Genomic DNA, 7,233 nt, shown 5'->3' on the forward strand with positions numbered 1-7,233 from the left:
TTATATTCATTCATCCAAAATATAAGAAAATATAGCAAAGGCAAATACATAAGTAAATGGACAAACTTAATGGAAACCTTAGAACAAAATTTCTGTGACTGCGACCATGACCCCACGGAGAATAGACAAGTGAACATGTCATGAAACAAATTGTCTTAACTTCATAATGATTCGTCCTAAGTATAACAAAAATCCCATCATAGCAATTAGAAAATATTGGCAAATGGAACAAACTTTAACCATAACCTGAATACAAATTTTTTCTACGGCTGTGACCTTAACCACGCGGTCAAATGAAAAAGGTTAGATATGCATGTCACCAAATGAATTATCTTAGCATCAGCAAGTGAGCATGTCATAGCAGGATTCCAACAAGCAGGCAAGAGTGTAACTAGAATCACCTTCTTTGACTTACCTTGAGCTACCTTTTAAATGCATATGAACGATTTGCATTTTGCTCGTTGGTCTGGAGATGACGTCCAGTGAATCACATATTTGAATCATACCCGTCTTATCCTCTACCACAGTTTCTCATTGTTCTAATATCCCTAGATCCTCAAGTACCTTATCTAGGTTTTAACACGTAACTTAACATCCCCTAGGGTCCAAGCATGCAACATATCTCTAGCTTGCGCCCACACCATATACATAACCCATGTAACTGGTCGCATTTGCAGGTTTGCTAATGAATGTAATTAACAGCGTATCCCATAACAAAATCTTTCACTAGGTTAAATGAGTTGATTTACGAGGCAGGGCGATTTTATAGGGATGTTTGAAGCAGCTAATCGCTGGCCATAATTGCTTTATTCTAATGACAAGGTTTTAAACACCCAAGGAAATTACCAGATATGTGCAGATTTGTCTGTAAGGTCACGTCTATGGTATTCAAATTGGGCAACTTTATTTGTTAAATTAGAACGAACAATTTAAAACGTATAAGGAAATAACTAAAACATAAACAAGTAACACATGGACAAAACATTCTAATACAGATCATGCAAAAATACTGAATTCTGTAGACCACGGTAAAGACTTGTTATTTTAAATCAATACATATGAGAATGAATTTATATTTTTTACTTCACTTATATTCCACTTCATCCTCATTCTCTCACTTATTCTTTTTCATCTGGGGCAGAAGTCTATTCTCCCATTTTTCAGATCATATTTAAAGTCTTGTAGTTGAAAGAATTGTCTTAGAGTCATAATTATTTATCCAAAGATTAATGGCAATCTATGACGATAATTCAGAAAGTTATGCCAATGAAACTTTGAAACTCAAACCTTAAAAATTGTTTAAGTTACCTTTTCAGCGGGTACAGTTTAAAAAGTATCTGCTCTGTATTGCTTCCCACTAAAGTGTGCTCGGAAATAAAAATTTCTTCATACCATATAATTTTCTAGAAATTGAACAAACGAAACAAGATTCACTTGCAGGGAATGGTACTCAACTGGCAGAAAAGAATTTTCAGGGATCCAAAATAAGACGAGTTCGTTCTTTGATATCATAACGGTGAAACTATATCTGATCTTTGTCAGATATAACAATTTTATTTTTAACTTGACCGCTGAGTGTTCATAGTGGAAATACGATTGACACATTTTTATTTGGACCGACCTAGATAATACAGAAATCTTTTGCTGAAAAGCCCATCTCACTATGAGTAGTAAGCTTAACAGAGGTTTTTTGGCTCAGACCCCATCCCACGACGTCTTTTTTGCTATGCCCCGGGGACAATACGCTCAGAATGTACCCGAAACATTGGTCATATTGGGGATGACACATTTGTCGGAAATGTACTTGTTTTTTTTTTTTTTGGGGGGGGGGGATACTGATCCAGAAACACCCACTTTATACTTTAAATTTACTACTAGATGCTTGATAAAATTTATCGTTAGACAAAATTTATACTTGACTATTCTAATGTTTTAGACAAAAAATTATAACCTTGTCCATATTAGCTTGACTATTACTGACACATTCTACTTGATATGTTCTTTGATTTCTATTTTCATACTTGCTGATTCTCACTGGGAGAATATCTGTTAACATACTGTCAATGATACGAAACTCTCGTATTAAATCGTCCATGTCGTATTTTACACTGCGCAAATTAGATCGTAGTTGATCAAGTAATTTTGTATAAGTTACACTAGCGGTTTTACAAGCTTTTTTTTTTGTCTCATAGCGAGGCTCAATTCGTTTACACGCGGTTGACAAAGTTACACCAACACCAGGTATTATCAACAAAAACGGATTTAATGATGCTCCGCTGGAAATTATACCAGACCCAGTCATTAGCAAAGGTAAATACGATATCACACGTAAAATTCTACTGTGGTATTTGTAGCATCGCTTTACACACCATCGTTTTTGTGTGTGATAAAACATGTAATATTTTTAACGCATCAAGTTCAGATTTCGGAATATCCCCGAAACATGATTGAAATCTTTAATTTGCTTTTTCATTATTTGTATTGTAGAGTTTTTTTTTTACATGATATGTTGTGGTGTCAACAACTGAACCAAGTAACTGACGAAATTTATCATTGGCAGGATCAGACAGAAAAACTCTATATTTTTTGTAGACATATGATGCTATATCCTCATATCGCCTGTCTGTCAATACTTCATTTTTTTTTGCAACCAACTATACGAATTAAAATCTGATCTTATTTACCGAAATTTATCATTTACTAAATTACTGTAAAGTTGCTCGGTTTTATCAATAAAACCAAGTACTAGTGTTATATTTTGTGTCCTATAATTTTTAAGCACAATATGTTGTGTTACAATTACATATGCGATCATAAAGTTTTGTAGCATGTACAACTTGAGTGTTTCATTTCCGACTATTCTACCAAAATATTTACTTGTTTCATGAACCAGTTCAACATTTGCTAGATTAAAATCAATTAATCTTTTATTTCGTTATAATAATTTCTTAACATTAATTTTCTAGATCGATCTGATGACGGTGGTGGTATATCGTCAGCTTCACTTATGTCTTGGTATGCACACACATTTCTGTGGATATTTGTTGCAACCAAATCATCAATGAATATATTATTTTCTTCTTGACTTTAACTGTTGATTTCAGTAAGTAAATCTTTTTTAGTGATTTATTAACAATAATAGTCTCAAAATCAATTACGTATTTGACGCCGTTAACAACCTTTCCAAACACTGGCAATGGTAAAAGTGCGTTAATTTGCTCTTTTATAAATAATTAGGCAATAGCCCAAATTATCAACTATTTCCAACAATTTGTTGTCATGATAATGAATTTCAAGTTGTTTAAATATTTCTGGCTTTGAGAAATTATATCGGAGGTTGTTTTTAAAAAAATCTAATTTTGTCTTTCTTGATTCTGACAGTTTATTAAGCCGATTGTGACCATTTTCTATCCTATTTTCTTCTGGTTTTCTTCCATCATGCGCCTTTTCTTAAATCAGATTTATTACTCGTGTCTGTATTTTCCTTGTTAAGCTGAAGCAACATTTTTTAGTAAACTTTCAACTCGCTCTTGTTCTTCTCGGCAGTCATCAGGACGACAATATTTGCTGAAAATATCAGAATCTTTTATTGCTTTTTTTAGTTGTGGTCCACTCATGCTCCTGATGCGAACAAATTATCTTCTCTTTCAGTTAATTTACTTGTTGGATCGTTAATAAGATAAGAAGTAAAGATTTTTCATTCTGTTAATTTTGTTCAGAAAATCTGATTTATCATTGACTTCCTTTGGTGAAACATTTTTGCTTGGATTAAATATATTATCATAAAATTCTTTTGCGTGAGTTATAATTGCAAGGTCTGACATTTATTCTGCAATGTCCGATTAAATTTCAATCGTCGAGATCACACTTGATCGTCGACAGGGTATATCTGAAACGCAGTAAGACCAGGATATGGACTTTCTGCAGCGACAACGTATATTCGAAAATACAAGTACTTGTTGACAGTGTTTGCCGTTGAAGTTGTAAAATACTGCACTGTTGTACTGTACAACACTGTTCATGTTGCATTATCGTTAGATCCCTCCAGCCGCCAATTATAAATACGGCCAGTACCAGAATTTAGCCGGCCACGCGAACGAAATAGCCAAATAGCAAATGCAACAAGAAATTTAATTTCCAGCCAAAAATCTGATGTTTCTTCGTTGGTTGTATACTCCTGGCCACCAACAACGACAAAAGTAAAAACAAAAGCGTGATTTGGATTATTGCCGGAATACTGTGTGGACGTACTTGCAACAAACCCAACTCTGTTATCAGATGCTTCAACAAGTGTTGGGATATAACCGACATCGTTTTTAGTACGCTTTACACCGCTACCAGAGACATATAGAACCTATGTTGGGGTTTGGACCGAGACAAAGAAATCAGAGTCAAGGGGTTACATTATTTGTCTCCCCACGAGGCTTGCCTGGGGGGAGACATATAATGTAACCCCGCGACTGGGATTTCATTGTCTCGGTCCAAAACTCAACATAGATTCTTTTTCTCACCCAATAATTGCCTTTAAAAATAAAAGAGAACGGCTCACTTTTGCAATATAGTTCACGCGCAAATGTTTACATGCGGTGCATTGATACAAATATGTTTATGAGGACTGTGGAGTGACCGTGTCATCCGAAGTACGCAGTTTTGTATGCATGAGAACAAATAACAACATTAAACTTTGCTTAGTATTGAGGTTGTTTGTTGTTGTTGTTCTAGGGTTTAACGCCATTTTTCAGCACAAGATAGGCTATACATGGCGGCCAGTATAACTGGTGGAGGAAGAACCCTGGAAAACCCAGGGAACAACCACCGACCCACGAGAAGCTACCTGCAGGCTTTCCCATGTACCCACGCTAGTCGAGCCTTGGACTCGAACTCACGCAGACAGAGGTGAGATGGCAGTGATCCGGAACGGAACGGGGCCACATATAGTATTGAGGTATTATCACATTTAATATATGGATGTTATATGAAATAAACAATAAAATAGCTAATATTTATTATAAGAAAATGTTTCATTTTCATCAGTTCTAGTTTAGAAAATTATATTGTAAATAATGAAATGATACTGGGCCCACACCTCTGCTGTAGTTGTATAGGCTATTATTAAAACTAAAAGTTAAATGTAGCATGAGTGTCCATGCTTGGGTTATTCACGGGTAATTAGTGATCTGTGGCACTATCGTATATAATTCTTCTTTCCTTTGGAGGAGGTGAAACTGTTTGTGACATACTTGTTGTGTCCTTAATATTGATTGTAAAAATACCCCCGTGTATAAAAGACCCTCCAAATATGGGTCCTAGCGGATAACCGTGTACGAAACTTTCAAGTTCACGGATTCTTTGAAAATTTATATTCTTGTCTTGGAAATATTGCGAGTGCTACCGTGAAAATTTCTTATGGATTAATGTGTTGACGGATAAATGATTCCTTCTGGCTGGCAAGTGCATTATTTGTCATTAAATATTGTACGTATATTTTTTTTATTCAACTGGGGCACAAAGTAGATGCTTAACAAAATTAGAATAAAGCATGTTTGACATAACACATTTTCTGGCTGTTACTAAGTTTTTTGTAGTTGTTAAGAGGTTGGGAAGCTATGAGGTGTATAGGTCTATAGTCTATGAGCATGCATCAGTGTTTTCTGTCATAGTTCATTTCACACAGCAATGAGAATTTTATGCTATCTGTAGCAGTCATTTTTTATGTCAGCGTCATTAAATGTAGCTAACAGTATATAATTTGTTTCACATGAAGTATTTAAAACTAGTTGCGTAGCTTTAGCTTCATTTAATGACGCTGACCTGAAAATGTATTGAACTAGGCCTGCATATAGAATAAAATTGACCATGCTATGTGAAACGAACTAGCATAATACTAAAATGTCCGACATCGTAAGCGTGTGTGTCTTCATCTCTCTCGAACAGTTACTATGTTTTTGTTATATGTTTGTTGTTGTTGTTGTTTGATTTTAGAACAACTGTGTCAGGCACAGCAGAAAACAACAAGGGTTTCTTTTTTTAAAGTAGTTCTGAGCGCGTGGACACCTTGACTGAGACGACTGGTCTGAGATGACTAGACTGAGATAAGAAAAGTAAGATTAGCAAAACAGCTATATTTCTCTTTCGTATGGGTGAGAAAGAGTCAACGTAAGCTTTATTTGTTAGATCAGCAGGATCAACCGGAGTATAATTTGATGTTATTTTCCTGCCATTCATCGTAATTGAGACTTTCATTACACCACCGGCAAGTGCTAAATACTCGGCATTGACTGCAGCCGATACATCTGATATTGCTGACGTTTTACAATCGTCGACATATGTTTTATTTGCTAGTTCATTATCAGCAGCTGGCGCAGTGGATGATTTTACTTTGTTAGCGCCCATATCCAAATTACCAGACATTGTGTCGCCCCTAAATTTGACGAAGTTGCTTTTGACAAATTTAACACTAGTCAACCAATTATCGTTGTTCAATATTGTATTGTTAATTTGTGTATTGTAGATTAACTTACCGCCCATGTCTATACTGCCGGTCATTGGTCCACCAGATAAATGTAAATAAGGCGTTAAGTAGCCTTTAAACTTGGCATAACTGACATCATCAGTAGCATCTGCCGGTGTTGAGTTTATTGATAATCCAGTTATCTTTGCGTTGTTTGACAAATTTAAATTGCTTGACATTGTATTACCGGTTTTCTTTACTGCAGCATCGTAGATTGACTTTACTTGGTGGTTTTTTTTTTTTACTTGACACTGACAAGTTACCATTCATTTCTCCGCCATCCTTATATTGTTTATTATCGTCAAAAGATTTGAGTTGAGCATAACTTGCTGCTTGTGTATTAGTCACATTTACTGGTGGGTATGTTGTTTCAAGGCCAAGCACTCGCTGATTTGACACTGACAGATTGCCGGTCATTGTATCGCCGGATTTTTTGAGATAGCCAGATAAATCTACATTTCCGTTTGGTGTCACGGTGTCTGCCGACGCAGAGTCGTTTAATGTATTTGACAATATTCCGCTAAACAACAGCGAGATGAACAAAATATTATCTTATTTTTCGTTGTCACATAATAGAAAGTGTAATGCGGTTTACCTTGCCCAGGGTTTTTATAACGTTGATAGATTTATACGGGGAAATACAGGATGATTTACACTATTTCCCGGACTTAATAATGTTGATGTGCGGAATATAACAAATGTGCAATGCGGTGACGTAACAA

The sequence above is a fragment of the Sinohyriopsis cumingii genome, chromosome 19 (genome assembly GCF_028554795.1).
Source record: "Sinohyriopsis cumingii isolate HCF-2022 chromosome 19, ASM2855479v2, whole genome shotgun sequence".
Classification (NCBI taxonomy): domain Eukaryota; kingdom Metazoa; phylum Mollusca; class Bivalvia; order Unionida; family Unionidae; genus Sinohyriopsis; species Sinohyriopsis cumingii.